Consider the following 20,595-nt stretch of genomic DNA (forward strand, 5'->3'; position numbering starts at 1 on the left):
TCCATGAATTTAATCGGAAGATATCAGTTTTGAGCTATACAATCCAGCAGTGGAGTGCAGAGTACATCAGTTTACTGCCACAAGAGACTAAGGGAAGGGGGTGCTATGTATTGCAGTAATTCTGTGTTGCTCCATGCTGTTCTGCTATTGATTTTGCAGCATGAAACGAGAGCATAATTCTCAGATGGTCTGAAACCTAGAAACCGTTTAGCTTTAATTACACCATGTTAGCGCAATAAGGATATAATGTAGGTTTATATATGGACTTCATAACCATGCACTGTGAATGATTTGCATTTTAGTTGATTTTCTTACCACATGCTTATTAAATTACTTGGCAAAGGAGGCTCTTGCTTGTCTTTTTACTCTGTTTGACAGTAAAGGGGTTAAATACACTCTTACATCCATTGTGCCCCTTTAATGCAGTATATTGAAGCTATTGACGGCTAAGACATGGAATGCAGCAAAAGCTCATAAGCCACCTAGTATGGTGAAATAGCTACACAGCATGTGGCAAACATATCAAGGCAATTACTTGTGTGCTGCTTGTTGTATGCCCATTCTTAAGCTTGATCAAGATTAGCATTGGAAATTAGGTCTTGGTGTGGTTTTACTCTTGCTGTGCCTTGTGAACAAAGTCAGTCTATGAATTTTATTCTACCACCTTTTCATCTATCTGCTTTCATTACTTGCAGCAGATTCATTTTGCTTTAGATAAACTTATTTGTTCACCCTCCTGAGCGGTAATACTGATAGGACTAGGAAAAAAAAAAACTTTAATGGACTCTGTAAATATAAGCTAGCTCCTTTAACAACCAATCAACCACCACTAGCAACTGAAATCTTCACGTAAATTACATTTTCTCCAACATTGGTGTATCCGGTCCACGGCGTCATCCATAACTTGTGGGAATATTCTCTTCCCCAACAGGAAATGGCAAAGAGCACAGCAAAAGCTGTCCATATAGTCCCTCCTAGGCTCCGCCCACCCCAGTCATTCTCTTTGCCGCTGAACAAGCAGCATCTCCACGGAGATGGTGAAGAGTATGTGGTGATTAGTTGTAGTTTTTTATTCTACTATCAAGAGTTTATTTTAAAATAGTGCTGGTATGTACTATTTACTCTGAAACAGAAAAAGATGAAGAGTTCTGTTTGTGAGAGGAATATGATTTTAGCAGCAGTAACTAAAATCGTTTGCTGTTTCCACATAGGACTGTTGAGATGAGATAACTTCAGTTGGGGGAAACAGTTGGCAGACTTTTCTGCTTAAGGTATGACTAACCATATTTCTAACAAGACTGTGTAATGCTGGAAGGCTGTCATTTCCCCTCATGGGGACCGGTAAGCCATTTTCTTAGTCTCAAACAGAATAAAGGGCTTAATATGGGCTATAAAACTGGTAGACACTTTTATGGGCTAGATCGATTGCTTTATTTGGGCATTTTATACAGCTTTATGTTGAAATTCACACTTTATAAACTTTGGGGAACTTTTTTTACGTCAGGCACTGGTTTAGACACCTTCCCAGTCAGGAAGGGCCTTCTCTGTAGTAGTCAGAGCCTCATTTTCGCGCCATTACTGCACAGTTACTTTTGAGAGCAGGACATGCAGCTGCATGTGTGTGGGTCTGAAAGTAGTTGAAAAGGTTCCTAGAAGGCTTCATTTGGTATCGTATACCCCCCTGGGTTTGGTAAAGTCGCAGCAAAGGCTGTAGCTGGGACTGTAGAGGGGTTAAAACTGTAACTGGCTCCGGTTTCCTCATTTTAAGGGTTAAAGGTCTGAAATTTGGGGTGCAATGCTTTGAATGCTTTAAGACACTGTGGTGAAAATTTGGTTAAATTTGAACAATAACTTCATAGTTTTTCACATATTCAGTAATAAAGTGTGCCCTGTTTAAAATTTAAAGAGACAGTAACGGTTTTGTTTTAAAACGGTTTTTGTACTTTATTGACAAGTTTAAGCCTGTTTAACATGTCTGTGCCTTCAGATAAACTATGTTCTGTATGTATGGAAGCCAATGTGTCTCCCCCTTCAAAATTGTGTGATAATTGTGCCATAGCGTCCAAACAAAGTAAGGACAGTACTGCCACAGATAATAAAGTTGCCCAAGATGATTCATCAGATGAAGGGAGTAGACCTAGTTCTACATCATCTCCTTCTGTGTCTACACCAGTTTTGCCCACGCAGGAGACCCCTAGTACTTCTAGCGCGCCAATGCTTGTTACTATGCAACAATTGACGGCAGTAATGGATAACTCCATAGCAAACATTTTATCCAAAATGCCTGCATTTCAGAGAGAGCCCGATTGCTCTGTTTTAAACACTGTAGAGCAGGAGGGCGCTGATGATAATTGTTCTGTCATACCCTCACACCAATCTGAAGTGGCCATGAGGGAGGTTTTGTCAGATGGGGAAATTTCTGATTCAGATAGAATTTCTCAACAGGCAGAACCTGATGTTGTGACATTTAAATTTAAATTAGAGCATCTCCGCGCACTGCTTAAGGAGGTGCTATCTACTCTGGATGATTGTGACAACCTGGTCATTCCAGAAAAATTGTGTAAGATGGACAAGTTCCTAGAGGTTCCGGTGCACCCCGACGCTTTTCCTATACCCAAGCGGGTGGCGGACATAGTGAATAAGGAGTGGGAGAAGCCCGGCATACCTTTTGTCCCCCCTCCTATATTTAAGAAATTATTTCCTATGGTTGACCCCAGAAAGGACTTATGGCAGACAGTCCCTAAGGTCGAGGGGGCAGTTTCTACACTAGCCAAGCGCACTACTATTCCTATCGAGGATAATTGCGCTTTCAAAGATCCTATGGATAAAAAATTGGAGGGTTTGCTTAAAAAGATTTTTGTACAGCAAGGTTACCTCCTGCAACCTATTTCGTGCATTATTCCTGTCACTACAGCAGCGTGGTTCTGGTTCGAGGAACTAGAAAAGTCGCTCAGTAGAGAGACTCCGTATGAGGAGGTTATGGACAGAATGCACGCACTTAAGTTAGCTAATTCCTTTATTTTAGATGCCGCTTTGCAGTTAGCAAGATTAGCGGCGAAAAATTCAGAGTTTGCAATTGTGGCGCGCAGAGCGCTCTGGCTAGTCTTGGTCAGCGGATGTATCTTCCAAGACAAAATTGCTTAATATCCCTTTCAAGGGTAAAACCCTTTTCTCCAACATAGGTGTGTCCGGTCCACGGCGTCATCCTTACTTGTGGGATATTCTCTTCCCCAACAGGAAATGGCAAAGAGCCCAGCAAAGCTGGTCACATGATCCCTCCTAGGCTCCGCCTACCCCAGTCATTCTCTTTGCCGTTGTACAGGCAACATTTCCACGGAGATGGCTTAGAGTTTTTTAGTGTTTAACTGTAGTTTTTATTATTCAATCAAGAGTTTGTTATTTTAAAATAGTGCTGGTATGTACTATTTACTCTGAAACAGAAAAGAGATGAAAATTTCTGTTTGTATGAGGAAAATGATTTTAGCAACCGTTACTAAAATCCATGGCTGTTCCACACAGGACTGTTGAGAGGAATTAACTTCAGTTGGGGGAACAGTGAGCAGTCTTTTGCTGCTTGAGGTATGACACATTCTAACAAGACGATGTAATGCTGGAAGCTGTCATTTTCCCTATGGGATCCGGTAAGCCATTTTTATTCAGACAGTAAATAAGGGCTTCACAAGGGCTTATTAAGACTGTAGACATTTTCTGGGCTAAATCGATTCATATATTACACATATTTAGCCTTGAGGAATCATTTAATCTGGGTATTTTTGTTAAATAATATCGGCAGGCACTGTTTTAGACACCTTATTCTCTAGGGGCTTTCCCTAATCATAGGCAGAGCCTCATTTTCGCGCCGGTATTGCGCACTTGTTTTTGAGAAGCATGACATGCAGTCGCATGTGTGAGGAGCTCTGATACATAGAAAAGACTTTCTGAAGGCGTCATTTGGTATCGTATTCCCCTTTGGGCTTGGTTGGGTCTCAGCAAAGCAGATACCAGGGACTGTAAAGGGGTTAAAGTTAAAAACGGCTCCGGTTCCGTTATTTTAAGGGTTAAAGCTTCCAAATTTGGTGTGCAATACTTTTAAGGCTTTAAGATTCCTTCTCATTTAAATAAATGTGATTTATGTGACACTGAAAATGATGCCCAAGATGATTCCTCAAGTGAGGGGAGTAAGCATGGTACTGCATCATTCCCTCCTTCGTCTACACGAGTCTTGCCCACTCAGGAGGCCCCTAGTACATCTAGCGCGCCAATACTCCTTACTATGCAACAATTAACGGCTGTAATGGATAATTCTATCAAAAACATTTTAGCCAAAATGCCCACTTATCAGCGTAAGCGCGACTGCTCTGTTTTAGATACTGAAGAGCATGAGGACGCTGATGATAATGGTTCTGAAATGCCCCTACACCAGTCTGAGGGGGCCAGGGAGGTTTTGTCTGAGGGAGAAATTTCAGATTCAGGGAAAATTTCTCAACAAGCTGAACCCGATGTGATTACATTTAAATTTAAGTTGGAACATCTCCGCGCTCTGCTTAAGGAGGTATTATCCACTCTGGATGATTGTGAGAATTTGATCATCCCAGAGAAACTATGTAAAATGGACAAGTTCCTAGAGGTCCCGGGGCTCCCAGAAGCTTTTCCTATACCCAAGCGGGTGGCGGACATTGTAAATAAAGAATGGGAAAGGCCCGGTATACCTTTCGTCCCTCCCCCCATATTTAAAAAATTGTTTCCTATGGTCGACCCTAGAAAGGACTTATGGCAGACTGTCCCCAAGGTCGAGGGAGCGGTTTCTACTTTAAACAAACGCACCACTATACCCATAGAAGATAGTTGTGCTTTCAAAGATCCTATGGATAAAAAATTAGAAGGTTTGCTTAAAAAGATGTTTGTTCAGCAAGGTTACCTTCTACAACCAATTTCATGCATTGTCCCTGTCACTACAGCCGCGTGTTTCTGGTTCGATGAGCTAGTAAAGGCGATCGATAGTGATTCTCCTCCTTATGAGGAGATTATGGACAGAATCCGTGCTCTCAAATTGGCTAATTCTTTCACCCTAGACGCCACTTTGCAATTGGCTAGGTTAGCGGCGAAGAATTCTGGGTTTGCTATTGTGGCGCGTAGAGCGCTTTGGTTGAAATCTTGGTCAGCGGATGCGTCTTCCAAGAACAAACTCCTTAACATTCCTTTCAAGGGGAAAACGCTGTTTGGCCCTGACTTGAAAGAGATTATCTCTGATATCACTGGGGGTAAGGGCCACGCCCTTCCTCAGGATAGGTCTTTCAAGGCCAAAAATAAACCTAATTTTCGTCCTTTTCGTAGAAACGGACCAGCCCCAAGTGCTACGTCCTCTAAGCAAGAGGGTAATACTTCTCAAGCCAAGCCAGCCTGGAGACCAATGCAAGGCTGGAACAAGGGAAAGCAGGCCAAGAAACCTGCCACTGCTACCAAGACAGCATGAAATGTTGGCCCCCGATCCGGGACCGGATCTGGTGGGGGGCAGACTCTCTCTCTTCGCTCAGGCTTGGGCAAGAGATGTTCTGGATCCTTGGGCACTAGAAATAGTCTTCCAAGGTTATCTTCTGGAATTCAAGGGGCTTCCCCCAAGGGGGAGGTTCCACAGGTCTCAATTGTCTTCAGACCACATAAAGAGACAGGCATTCTTACATTGTGTAGAAGACCTGTTAAAAATGGGAGTGATTCATCCTGTTCCATTAGGAGAACAAGGGATGGGGTTCTACTCCAATCTGTTCCCAAAAAAGAGGGAACGTTCAGACCAATCTTAGATCTCAAGATCTTAAACAAGTTTCTCAAGGTTCCATCGTTCAAAATGGAAACCATTCGAACAATTCTTCCTTCCATCCAGGAAGGTCAATTCATGACCACGGTGGATTTAAAGGATGCGTATCTACATATTCCTATCCACAAGGAACATCATCGGTTCCTAAGGTTCGCATTCCTGGACAAGCATTACCAGTTCGTGGCGCTTCCTTTCGGATTAGCCACTGCTCCAAGGATTTTCACAAAGGTACTAGGGTCCCTTCTAGCGGTGCTAAGACCAAGGGGCATTGCAGTAGTACCTTACTTGGACGACATTCTGATTCAAGCGTCGTCCCTTCCTCAAGCAAAGGCTCACACGGACATAGTCCTGGCCTTTCTCAGATCTCACGGATGGAAAGTGAACGTGGAAAAGAGTTCTCTATCTCCGTCGACAAGGGTTCCCTTCTTGGGAACAATAATAGACTCCTTAGAAATGAGGATTTTTCTGACAGAGGCCAGAAAAACAAAACTTCTAAACTCTTGTCAAACACTTCATTCCGTTCCTCTTCCTTCCATAGCGCAGTGCATGGAAGTAATAGGTTTGATGGTAGCGGCAATGGACATAGTTCCTTTTGCGCGCATTCATCTAAGACCATTACAACTGTGCATGCTCAGTCAGTGGAATGGGGACTATACAGACTTGTCTCCGAAGATACAAGTAAATCAGAGGACCAGAGACTCACTCCGTTGGTGGCTGTCCCTGGACAACCTGTCACAAGGGATGACCTTCCGCAGACCAGAGTGGGTCATTGTCACGACCGACGCCAGTCTGATGGGCTGGGGCGCGGTCTGGGGATCCCTGAAAGCTCAGGGTCTTTGGTCTCGGGAAGAATCTCTTCTACCGATAAATATTCTGGAACTGAGAGCGATATTCAATGCTCTCAAGGCTTGGCCTCAGCTAGCAAAGGCCAAGTTCATACGGTTTCAATCAGACAACATGACGACTGTTGCGTACATCAACCATCAGGGGGGAACAAGGAGTTCCCTGGCGATGGAAGAAGTGACCAAAATCATTCAATGGGCGGAGACTCACTCCTGCCACCTGTCTGCAATCCACATCCCAGGAGTGGAAAATTGGGAAGCGGATTTTCTGAGTCGTCAGACATTACATCCGGGGGAGTGGGAACTCCATCCGGAAATCTTTGCCCAAATTACTCAACTGTGGGGCATTCCAGACATGGATCTGATGGCCTCTCGTCAGAACTTCAAGGTTCCTTGCTACGGGTCCAGATCCAGGGATCCCAAGGCGACTCTAGTAGATGCACTAGTAGCACCTTGGACCTTCAAACTAGCTTATGTATTCCCGCCGTTTCCTCTCATCCCCAGGCTGGTAGCCAGGATCAATCAGGAGAGGGCGTCAGTGATCTTGATAGCTCCTGCGTGGCCACGCAGGACTTGGTATGCAGATCTGGTGAATATGTCATCGGCTCCACCATGGAAGCTACCTTTGAGACGAGACCTTCTTGTTCAAGGTCCGTTCGAACATCCGAATCTGGTCTCACTCCAGCTGACTGCTTGGAGATTGAACGCTTGATCTTATCAAAACGAGGGTTCTCAGATTCTGTTATTGATACTCTTGTTCAGGCCAGAAAGCCTGTAACTAGAAAAATTTACCACAAAATATGGAAAAAATATATCTGTTGGTGTGAATCTAAAGGATTCCCTTGGGACAAGGTAAAGATTCCTAAGATTCTATCCTTTCTTCAAGAAGGATTGGAGAAAGGATTATCTGCAAGTTCCTTGAAGGGACAGATTTCTGCCTTGTCTGTGTTACTTCACAAAAAACTGGCAGCTGTGCCAGATGTTCAAGCCTTTGTTCAGGCTCTGGTTAGAATCAAGCCTGTTTACAAACCTTTGACTCCTCCTTGGAGTCTCAACTTAGTTCTTTCAGTTCTTCAGGGGGTTCCGTTTGAACCCTTACATTCCGTTGATATTAAGTTATTATCTTGGAAAGTTTTGTTTTTGGTTGCAATTTCTTCTGCTAGAAGAGTTTCAGAATTATCTGCTCTGCAGTGTTCTCCTCCTTATCTGGTGTTCCATGCAGATAAGGTTGTTTTACGTACTAAACCTGGTTTTCTTCCAAAAGTTGTTTCTAACAAAAACATTAACCAGGAGATAGTCGTGCCTTCTTTGTGTCCGAAACCAGTTTTGAAGAAGGAACGTTTGTTGCACAATTTGGATGTTGTTCGCGCTCTAAAATTCTATTTAGATGCTACAAAGGATTTTAGACAAACATCTTCCTTGTTTGTTGTTTATTCTGGTAAAAGGAGAGGTCAAAAAGCAACTTCTACCTCTCTCTCTTTTTGGATTAAAAGCATCATCAGATTGGCTTACGAGGCTGCCGGACGGCAGCCTCCTGAAAGAATCACAGCTCATTCCACTAGGGCTGTGGCTTCCACATGGGCCTTCAAGAACGAGGCTTCTGTTGATCAGATATGTAGGGCAGCGACTTGGTCTTCACTGCACACTTTTACCAAATTTTACAAGTTTGATACGTTTGCTTCTTCTGAGGCTATTTTTGGGAGAAAGGTTTTGCAAGCCGTGGTGCCTTCCATTTAGGTGACTTGATTTGCTCCCTCCCTTCATCCGTGTCCTAAAGCTTTGGTATTGGTTCCCACAAGTAAGGATGACGCCGTGGACCGGACACACCTATGTTGGAGAAAACAGAATTTATGTTTACCTGATAAATTACTTTCTCCAACGGTGTGTCCGGTCCACGGCCCGCCCTGTTTTTTTAATCAGGTCTGATAATTTATTTTCTTTAACTACAGTCACCACGGTATCATATGGTTTCTCCTATGCAAATATTCCTCCTTAACGTCGGTCGAATGACTGGGGTAGGCGGAGCCTAGGAGGGATCATGTGACCAGCTTTGCTGGGCTCTTTGCCATTTCCTGTTGGGGAAGAGAATATCCCACAAGTAAGGATGACGCCGTGGACCGGACACACCGTTGGAGAAAGTAATTTATCAGGTAAACATAAATTCTGTTTTTGGGCCAGAATTGAAAGAGATTATCTCAGACATCACTGGGGGTAAGGGCCACGCCCTTCCACAAGATAGGCCTTTCAAGGCCAAGAATAAGTCTAATTTTCGTTCCTTTCGCAATTTCAGGAACGGACCGGCCTCCAACTCTGCAGCCTCTAGACAAGAGGGTAATGCTTCACAAACCAAACCAGCTTGGAAACCGATGCAAGGCTGGAACAAGGGTAAGCAGGCCAAGAAGCCTGCTGCTGCTACCAAAACAGCATGAAGGAGTAGCCCCCGATCCGGGACCGGATCTAGTAGGGGGCAGACTCTCTCTCTTTGCTCAGGCTTGGGCAAGAGATGTTCAGGACCCCTGGGCACTAGAAATAGTTTCTCAGGGTTATCTTGTGGAATTCAAGGAACTACCCCCAAGGGGAAGGTTCCACATGTCTCACTTATCTTCAAACCAAATAAAGAGACAGGCATTCTTACATTGTGTAGAAGACCTGTTAAAAATGGGAGTGATACACCCAGTTCCAACCGTGGAACAAGGAATGGGTTTTTACTCAAATCTGTTTGTAGTTCCCAAAAAAGAGGGAACTTTCAGACCAATTCTGGATTTAAAGATCCTAAACAATTTTCTCAGAGTGCCATCGTTCAAAAAGGAAACTATTCAAACGATTTTACCTACAATCCAGGAGGGTCAATTTATGACTACCATGGATCTAAAGGATGCGTATCTACATATTCCTATCCACAAAGATCATCATCAGTTCCTAAGGTTCGCCTTTCTGGACAAACATTACCAGTTTGTGGCTCTCCCATTCGGGCTAGCCACTGCTCAAAGGATTTTCACAAAGGTACTCGGGTCCCTTCTAGCGGTTCTAAGACCAAGGGGCATTGCAGTGGCACCTTACTTGGACGACATTCTGATACAAGCGTCGTCTCTTTCAAAGGCAAAGGCTCACACAGACATCGTTCTGGCCTTTCTCAGATCTCACGGATGGAAAGTGAACATAGAAAAAAGTTCCCTGTCTCCGTCGACAAGAGTTCCTTTCTTGGGGACAATAATAGATTCTTTAGAAATGAAGATTTTCCTGACAGATGTCAGAAAGTCAAAACTTCTAAACGCTTGTCAAGTTCTTCACTCTGTTCTACGACCTTCCATAGCTCAGTGCATGGAAGTAGTATGGTTGATGGTTGCAGCAATGGACATTGTTCCTTTTGCGCGAATTCATCTAAGACCATTACAACTGTGCATGCTGAAACAGTGGAATGGGGACTATACAGACTTGTCTCCAGTGATTCAAGTAGATCAGAAGACCAGAGACTCACTCCGTTGGTGGCTAACACAGGATCACCTGTCCCAGGGAATGAACTTCCGCAGACCAGAGTGGGTCATCGTCACGACCGACGCCAGTCTAGTGGGCTGGGACGCGGTCTGGGACTCCCTGAAAGCTCAGGGGCTATGGTCTCGGGAAGAGTCTCTTCTCCTGATAAACATTCTGAAACTGAGAGCGATATTCAATACTCTCAGGGCTTGGCCTCAACTAGCAAAGGCCAGATTCATAAGATTCCAATCAGACAACATGACGACTGTTGCTTACATCAACCATCAGGGGGGAACAAGGAGTTCCCTGGCGATGAAAGAAGTGACCAAAATCATAAAATGGGCGGAGGATCACTCCTGCCACCTATCTGCGATCCACATCCCAGGAGTGGAAAACTGGGAGGCGGATTATCTGAGTCGTCAGACATTCCATCCGGGAGAGTGGGAACTCCACCCGGAGATATTTGCCCAGTTGACTCAATTATGGGGCATTCCAGACATGGATCTGATGGCGTCTCGTCAGAACTTCAAGGTTCCTTGCTACGGGTCCAGATCCAGGGATCCCAAGGCGACTCTAGTGGATGCATTAGTAGCGCCTTGGACCTTCAACCTAGCTTATGTGTTTCCACCGTTTCCTCTCATTCCCAGGCTGGTAGCCAGGATCAAGCAGGAGAGGACCTCAGTGATCTTGATAGCTCCTGCGTGGCCACGCAGGACTTGGTATGCAGACCTGGTGAATGTCATCGGCTCCACCATGGAAGCTACCTTTGAGACAGGATCTTCTAGTACAAGGTCCATTCGAACATCCAAATCTAGTTTCCCTCAAGCTAACGGCTTGGAAATTGAATGCTTGATTTTATCTAAGCGTGGGTTTTTGGATTCTGTAATAGATACTCTGGTACAAGCCAGAAAACCTGTAACTAGAAAAATTTACCATAAAATATGGAAAAGATATATCTGTTGGTGTGAATCCAAGGGATTCCATGGAGTAAGATCAAAATTCCTAGGATCCTTTCCTTTCTACAAGAAGGTTTGGATAAGGGATTATCAGCGAGTTCTCTAAAGGGACAGATTTCTGCTTTATCTGTCTTGTTACACAAACGACTGGCAGCTGTGCCTGATGTTCAAGCTTTTGTACAGGCTTTGGTCAGGATCAAGCCTGTTTACAGACCTTTGACTCCTCCCTGGAGTCTGAATTTAGTTCTTTCAGTTCTTCAAGGGGTTCCGTTTGAACCTCTACATTCCATAGATATCAAGATGTTATCTTGGAAAGTTCTGTTTTTGGTTGCTATTTCTTCTGCTAGAAGAGTTTCTGAGTTATCTGCTTTGCAGTGTAATCCGCCCTATCTGGTGTTCCATTCAGATAAGGTTGTTTTGCGTACTAAACCTGGTTTCCTTCCAAAGGTTGTTTCCAACAAGAATATTAACCAGGAAATAGTTGTGCCTTCTTTGTGTCCGAATCCAGTTTCAAATAAGGAACGTTTGTTACACAATTTAGATGTAGTTCGTGCTTTAAAGTTCTATTTAGAAGCAACAAAGGATTTCAGACAAACGTCTTCTCTGTTTGTCGTTTATTCTGGCAAGAGGAGAGGTCAAAAAGCTACTGCTACCTCTCTTTCCTTTTGGCTAAAAGGCATCATCTGATTGGCTTACGATTGGCCTCCTGAACGCATCACAGCTCACTCTACTAGGGCTGTGGCTTCCTCATGGGCCTTCAAGAACGAGGCTTCTGTTGATCAGATATGTAAGGCAGCGACTTGGTCTTCCCTGCACACTTTTGCCAAATTCTACAAATTTGATACTTTTGCTTCTTCGGAGGCTATTTTTGGGAGAAAGGTTTTGCAAGCCCTGGTGTCTTCTGTTTAGGTAACCTGATTGGCTCCCTCCCTTCATCCGTGTCCTAAAGCTTTGGTATTGGTTCCCACAAGTTATGGATGACGCCGTGGACCGGACACACCAATGTTGGAGAAAACAGAATTTATGCTTACCTGATAAATTACTTTCTCCAACGGTGTGTCCGGTCCACGGCCCGCCCTGGTTTTCTAATAAGGTTTGATGAATTTTTTTCTTTAACTACAGTCACCACGGCACCTTATGGTTTCTCCTGTTTTTTCTCCTGTCCATCGGTCGAATGACTGGGGTGGGCGGAGCCTAGGAGGGACTATATGGACAGCTTTTGCTGTGCTCTTTGCCATTTCCTGTTGGGGAAGAGAATATTCCCACAAGTTATGGATGACGCCGTGGACCGGACACACCGTTGGAGAAAGTAATTTATCAGGCAAGCATAAATTCTGTTTTTTCCTCGCCGTCATCATATTTGTATAATTATGTGGATAGTCATTGTGGACTTTCTCCATAGATAGATAGATAGATATACAAGGCAGGACCTTTAAAATCATGGAAGCATTTGTAACTACAAAGAAAGTGCTGTATTATATGTATAGGGAATCATACCCCCGAAACTATCACTAAATAAATTATTTTGTTTTGTACAAGATCAGTGATCATGGATCTTCCTACTTGATTTACATGTAGCTTGCCCTGTCACCCTGGCAGGTAACAGTGCAACTGTGTCTTAAAGTATTTAACAGGTTTTTTTTTCATTGTACAGCACATGAAGCATGAAATACAGATCTTATACTCATCATACACGTGAAAAAAGTTTGCAGTGTCTTCTCACCTGCTTATCTATCCTGGTTAGTACCTGGGATGAGGATAAGACTACTTCTGATTTTCCTCTGTCTCCTATGCTCATGTGCAGAAAACCATTTTCTTTCCACCTTCACTCAATGTTCTAAGTAGCGGTTTAAGTGATTCCTTGTTTGTTTGGCTCCACATCTATCTTTTTATCACCGTGCTTTATATTCTTCCTTGTTTTCCTCCCTTTTTCCCTCTGAAGAACAACATAACTGTATTTCCCTTCTGTTTCAGTCGTGGCATTGCACATGTACTCATTTCATTTAGCTGCAGCAGTTTCCTTTTAGGCAACTTTTTGTCCTGTGTATAGACGCAAGTATTCAGGCTAAGTTTATCATTAAAATGATCAGAATAATCTGTGTTGTTATAGCAACAGAGCAATTCAACTGAAGGAGGCCATTTTCCTTATAGTGGTATATATATTTAAGCAATAGTGGTAGACGTGGTAAGATTTGTCTTAGTATAAAGGAAGTGTTCACTGAAAACTAAGCACCTTGCCTTTATTTTATACAAATGTAAGTTACCCACAGATAGTAGTGTACTTTATGTTGCCCTGGTGGTATCTGCTAATAATACACTTACACAACAGCCTTTGGTGGAACCATAGGGGCCGATTTATCAATTGCTGAATGGCCCCTGATGCCCCTGTTTCCGTGTGAGCCTTCAGGCTCGCTGGAAACAGCAGTTATGAAGCAGCGGTCTTAAAACCGCTGCTCCGTAACTGGTCCACCTGCTCTGAGGCTGCGGACATCAATCTGTCTGATCTCATACGATCGGGCTGATTGACACCCCCTGCTAGCAGCCGATTGGCCGCGAATGTGCAGGGGCGGCATTGCACAAGCAGTTCACAAGAACTGCTTGTGCAATGATAAATGCCGACAGCTTTTATTTTTTAAATTAAATCGTATCCCCCAAATAAGCTACGACCTCTCTACCACTAGAGGTTTTAGAAATGTCCCTATCAGTCAAGTGAACAGTAATACTACAGCACTGGTTGTGCACAAAAATGCAGTTTGAATTTAAATTTGAACATCTTTTTATGACCTTTATATGTAAAAGAAAAAACAAAGATAAAGTCATTTGTCTACAGAAGACCTATGTGTATATATACAGACTGTTGTGTACAGATTTAGCCACTGAATGTTTCTGTTGGGCACAGCCAAGAGCAGTGGTTATTGTTGCTGTATATGCTTATTTCTGCTTGTAACTCCCAGTTAGCACAACATATTAATGAATGCAGGTACTTTTTAATGGTGAATCCCTGCACTGGAGTATACTTAAAGGGCCATAATACCCAAATGTTTAAACACTTTAAAGTGCTGCAGCATAGCTGTAAAAAGCTGACTAGAAAATATCTCCTGAACATCTCTATGTAAAAAAGAAAGATATTTTACCTCATAAGTTCCTCAGTAGCCACCTCCCATTGTAAAGGATTTCTAAGCAGCATTTTAGTATGTCTGTCCTGGGACATCTGAAAGGATGAGCCTTGTGAACTCTCATATTATTTCACCAATCAGGTAAAGGAAACTTACTATGAAATCTCATGAGAGTTAAGTCAAATCTCATGAGATCACAGTAAGAGTTCATGACCTCAGCACTGCTGATGCTGATTGGCTGCTGTTCATTTCTTCATTTTTTTTTATTTTTACCTGCAGCTGGGAGCAGGTGAAGTATAACTTTTTACACAGAACTTACTCTGCTGAGCTGAGGAGATTGTGAGGTAAAATATCTTCCTTTTTTTACATAGAGATGCTCAGGTGATATTTTCCTGTCAGCTTTTTACAGTTATACTGCATCAGTTTCAAGTGATTTAGCATATGAGTATTATGTCCCTTTAAAGGACCACTCAATGCAGTAAAATTTGCATAATTAACAAGTGCCGAATAAAAAAGACAATAATTTAACTCCTACTCTGAATTTCAAATTAGCAGTAGATGTTTATTTTTCTCCCATTTTCTGGCCCCCTGTATTATGTGACACAGACTAGTATACATATTCCCTGTGAGCTTGTGCACATGCTCAGTGGGATCTTGTTCCCTAGAAAGTGTGTAACAACATTGTGCAAAATTTGATAATGGAAGTAAATTGGAAAGTGTCTTAAAACTGCATGCTCTTTCTGAATCATAATAGTTTATTTTGACTTGTGTCCCTTTAAAAGGTAGCTTAATTCTGCAGCATCTGTTTTTCAGTCTTGCTGATGATAATATTTCTCTATTTGTAGTTGCTATGCTTCCCCCACTATGCTTTGCTGCTTAGCAACAGTGGACAAAAATGTAATATAATCAGAATGGTCATCACTGGAATATTATGAGACCTAATAGCATGTGCGGGGGCTGGAAGCATGTTATATAAACCATATCTCTTCTGAGGGTCATGTACCCATTGGCTGACTGGTTTATCATCACTTATCACAGTCAATAAGTGAGAGGCGAGGAAGGTTAAGTAAATGGGCTTGTCAACACATTAAGCTTTTTTATCTAGTGCCAGAACTGCCAGCCACATCATCTTCTCACGTCCCTGATTAACAAAGGAATAATATCAGTCATGGCAATGCGTTACTTGTGCACATGCACTAAATGCTTCAGTGCTTACTCATCTACCACCGATTCACCTAATTCATAACAGAAAGTTTACTGAAATGATCAAAATCAGAGTAGATTAATGCACAGAGTTTTATTTTTACAGATGGGTGGATTTTTGTGTAGTAACTTAGCTTACTATCCGTCACTTTAGATAAGCATAAGGTAAGCAACAATCATAAACATTATACAGCTCCCATGTTTTTGTTGAAGAGGACAAAAAGTATCAAGATCACTGGTTCCGAAACGCGTGCTCATTAAACACCAGCAAGCCAGGATTTGAGGATAACCATACTTTACTTTACAACAGTTGTTTAAAAGGAACGTTAAAGGGATAGAGCATGCAATTTTAAGCAACTTTCTAATTTACTTCTATTATACATTTTTCTTCGTTCTCTTAGTATCTTTATTTGAAAAGCACAAATGTAAGTTTAGGAACCAGCGCATTTTTGGTTCAGCACCTGGGTAGAGTAGTGCTTGCTGATTGGTGGTGTGTTCTCTGTGTGCAATGGTATATGTCCAATTCCCTTAGAGGCAGTTTGTTAACCTACTTATGAATGGGTATACCAGATCTAGATATTGTAGCATTTGCAGAGATGTAACAATGGGCATGCAACAACCTTCCTCAGGTACACTACACTTTGTATATGACATGTTTTATGATTGATGCTTGGGGGAGGGTTTTATGTTCTCCATTCAGGCAAGATTCTCTAAATAGATCTGCCAGTGCTATGAGGTCCTTCATAGGATTTTTTAATAGCAACCTTAAAGGGACAGTCTAGTCAAAATAAAACTTTCATTCAGATAGGGCATATAATTTTAAACAACTTTCCAATTCACTTTTATCATCAAATTTGCTTTGTTCTGTTAGTATTCTTTATTGAAAGCTAAATCTAGGTAGGCTCATGTGCTAATTTCTAGATCCTTGGAGGCAGCCTCTTATTTCAAAGCATTTGACAGTTTTTCACAGCTAGCAGGCTTTAGTTCATGTGTGCCACACAGATACCATTGTGCTCACTCCCGTGGAGTTACTTGTGAGAGGGCACTGATTAGCTAAAATACGTAAAAAGTATATTAATATAACAGTGGTTGTTATGCAAAACTGGGGAATGGGTAATAAAGGGATTATCTATCTTTTTAAACAATAGAAATTCTGTACTAGACTGTCCCTTTAAGCAAGGTCTGTCTTTTTAAGCGTTGGCGTGATGTTTCTTTCCATGTTGGCAAATGTGTTGAATCTAGCCCATAGACATGAGGTGCTCATATGACTAGTGTAACCTTCATTTCTTCTACTTGACAATAATTTGTAAAGAACATAACGATAGACTGTCATATGAAGTTCATCATGATAATAACTTCTGCTATAACACATAACTGGTTAAATTTGATAATGAGAATAAATACATTTGATACAATATAGATTTAGAAATAAATCACAATTTAAAAAGAATTTTGCCTTTTTAACATTTTACTTTAAAAACAAACAAACATCAGTTTATTTTAGTTCTAATTATAAAGTAGGAAGTAATTTTAAAATAAAAACAATTTTCAGAAGGCAAAAAAAAGAGATTATTGCCATAAATGTGATGAACACGCAAAAACGTTATACTCATTGGCAGCTGTTATTCATTTTTATGGTTCATATCTCATTTTCCAGTAATTGTGTAGATTCTTAGTGTATTTGGGGGTGGAGTTTAACCTTTAAATTAACCGCTCATTTCAGTATTAAAGTGATATTTCTGGAACTCATTTTTCATTATTAAAATAAATGTGCCACATACAGCAGCACATCAGTTACATTTGTTAAAATAGAAGCTAAGTTGTTATTATCATTTATTAAAACTGGCATCTTTTATATGATTTATATGTTGCACAAATTAAGCTGCTTGTGCTGTTTTTTTCTTCCTTTTTTTGCAAAAGGCGCCTCATTTGCGTTGATGTGGGGAATGTTGCAGAAGGTCACGGTATTAAAATCTAGATCTATTGCTGTGTGTGCTGAGATTAATTAAATAAACTGTAATATTTACCACAGGGAATATAGATCTAATTGTCACAGGCAAAATGTAAGATTTTATTAACCAATTAAGATTTTATTTCTGTGGGATAACTGCACGCAATATTGTCTTCTAAAACTGATGTCTAATTAAATGTATTTGATTTTATAGGTAAGAACAAAGCTAGGTGGTATTTCTTTATTGTCATCTTAAAAGGACTTCAAACTCATATTTAGATACAGTATGCTTATTATGTATAAAAAATAAGCATAGTATATAAAATAAAATAGGCACTAAAGCACTGCATTGCAAAATATCTGCATTCAAAATAAATGTTTTAAAAGCAATTAAAGTAGGGTGAACAGACATCATGTTTTAAAAGGAAATGTCCCATTTTTAACACACTGTCCCTTTGTCCCCAGAACTTTTTGTAGGGACATCATTTTTTTTATCATGACTGTTTACTTATTTATTTTTTTTATATATGCGTAACAATCATGCTGGTATTATTTTTATGTTCATCACAGGCCTATGGCATGCAATATCTGCAGCTGCACCCAGGGAACTACAGCTCCCAGCATACTATGGTAGTGGACATGTTTAAAAGGAGGCTAGAGAAGTCTGCGTGCAGTTGAACATCAGAGAGAGAGTTGAAAAGTGTTGACAGGGCTGAACAGCAGAGAAAGAGAACGTCAGAGAGATTACTCTGAGTTTATGATTAATAACTACTAATTTATTTGATTGTGAAGTGATAGCAGTTTTGAATATTACAGGTATATTTATATTCCCAAATGTGTAAGCGTGTCTGACAGCTAGGAGAAACAGCTTTCAAAATATATAAAATAAAAAAGGGCCATACCATAGATGGAGTCTTCTTCCTAACCTACTTAAAATAAATCACCAGTTACAACTGATAGGAATTACAATTGATTATGCCTGGAATAAACTGTTATCTGTATGTTTTCAGCAATGTTACAAGTTGTTAACTAATAACAGTGATAATGGTGGCAACTATTATTTTAATCCATTATTTAAAGGTGACACTCAAGTCAAAAATCAACTTTCATGATTCAGATAGAGTACACAATTTTAAACCACTTTCCAGTTCACTTGCATTATCTAAATGTGCACAATCTTTTTATATGCATACTTTCTGAAGCACCATTATATGTGCAAGATTCACAGACTATATATATATATATATATATATATATATATATATATATATATATATATATCTTTCTTTCTTTGGAGTGGTGTGTGTATGTATATATATATATATATATATATATATATAAATAAAACACACACACACATATACATATATATATATATATATATATATATATATATATATATATATGTGTGTGTGTAATTTTATGTATTTATATATATATATATATATATATATATATATAAATATGTGTGTGTATATATGTAAACATTAATTGTTATTAAACTTTTTTGCTGCAAGACAATTTAACCATTACTGGTGCTCCTTATTGGAGATAATTGGGAACACCATTATTTTTTGGAGTTCAGCAGACTCGGCTAGTTAGCCTTTCATGTTTCTCTCTGGGAAACTGCTCTAATGCTAACAGCTAGCATGACAGATTGTTTTGTTTGCTTTTATTAGTGTTGTAGTATAATTTATTTGATACCTTGAACCTTGTTCAGATGTCTAGAAATACAATTTATTTTTCAAAATTCTGCATATATACTGTAAAGCTATATATTGATGTGTATATAGATAGATAGGGCCTCCTGTATTTGTCTGTAAAATGTTGTCTTTTATTGTATTGTTTCTCCGTTGTACTTTTATCCTTGTACCGATGGGCAGCGCTGCACAATCTGTTGGCACTTTATAAATAAAGAATAATAATAATATATATGTATATGTTATATATATATATATATATATATATATATATATATATATATATATATATATATATAAACAAAAACACTTTGAGCGCCCCATCTAGAGGTACAAAACAAAGGATATGTAGTAGAAGTTCTTTTGGTACACAGTTCCTTCCCGGAGTTGCTGCCCCTTTAAATACACGGTGCTGGAAACCGGATGAGGCTGTATGAAAAGACAGCAGTAGAAGGGCGCAAACTCACACATTGAACACTCAAACAATTATGAGGTATTATAAAATCATATACAAACAAATGGAATCTTACGGTAACATGAAGATGGCAGTGACGTCCCAGAGATATCTCTCACACTCTGGATAGATCACCTTAAAGTGCTGGAGTTAAGCTGGGCTCACTGTATGAGAAACAAAATCCCAAAATGTTAAACAAGTTCCTAAAAACGGTTAAAGATTGCCGCCATTAACTGGAAACAGCGACTCAATAGTTCAGCCGGCCATGATACAGCTGATCGCTGTGGCGTGTAGACGGTGGGCTTTTAGGAACTTGTTTATTGAACATTTTGGGACTTTGTTTCTCACACAGTGAGCCAGCTTAACTCCAGCACTTTAAGGCGATCTATCCAGATTGTGGGCGATATCTCTGAGGCGTCACTGCCATCTTCATGTTACCGTGAGATTCCATTTGTTCGTATATGCTTTTATCATACCTCATAATTGTTTGAGGGTTCAATGTGTGAGTTTGCATTTGTTGTTGTTTCAATAAATCTATGTATATGTTTTTAACATACTGTGCTTAGAGGAGTTTGCGCCCTTCTACTCTTGTATTTATATATATATATATATATATATATATATATATATATATATAATTTTTTTTACAGATTTGCCTACTAGTATATAGTGGAGTGGAAAAATATTACTTCTTTGCTGCAATTTCTTTATGGTGTAGACTAGTGAAGTTTGCCTACCACACTTTGTATAAAACTAGTCTTTTCATACAGGGTGCATATCCCTTTCCCCACTGCCTCCCTGCTCTTTCCTCTTGCTACTCTTAAAGAAATGGAAAATTACAACACATTCACAGCCATAAACCTTGGCATGTAGCTTAATAGGGCCCTTACTTATGTTTTCCCAGTATCATTTATTTAGAAGTCATCACTATATGACTTGACCACTGCAGTGGTTTAAAAGGTCAACTTGGTCATTGCAAATCTTTATTTAAATGGTTTAGCCCCACACTAAGGATCCATTAACATAGTTTGCTAGAACGATTAGTTCTATGAAATATGCTTTTATATTTGACAATTTGCCAGGCCAG

At 40.4% G+C, this 20,595-nt stretch overlaps 1 protein-coding gene across 1 annotated transcript in view; it reads left to right on the plus strand.

Annotated features, from left to right (window-relative positions):
* The window catches only part of SEMA4G (semaphorin 4G), a 531,345-nt gene that overhangs the window by 259,778 nt on the left and 250,972 nt on the right, over positions 1-20,595 (plus strand). The gene's annotated exons all lie outside the window — the stretch shown is intronic.

This window comes from Bombina bombina, chromosome 9 (assembly GCF_027579735.1).
Source record: "Bombina bombina isolate aBomBom1 chromosome 9, aBomBom1.pri, whole genome shotgun sequence".
Taxonomy (NCBI): Eukaryota; Metazoa; Chordata; class Amphibia; order Anura; family Bombinatoridae; genus Bombina; species Bombina bombina.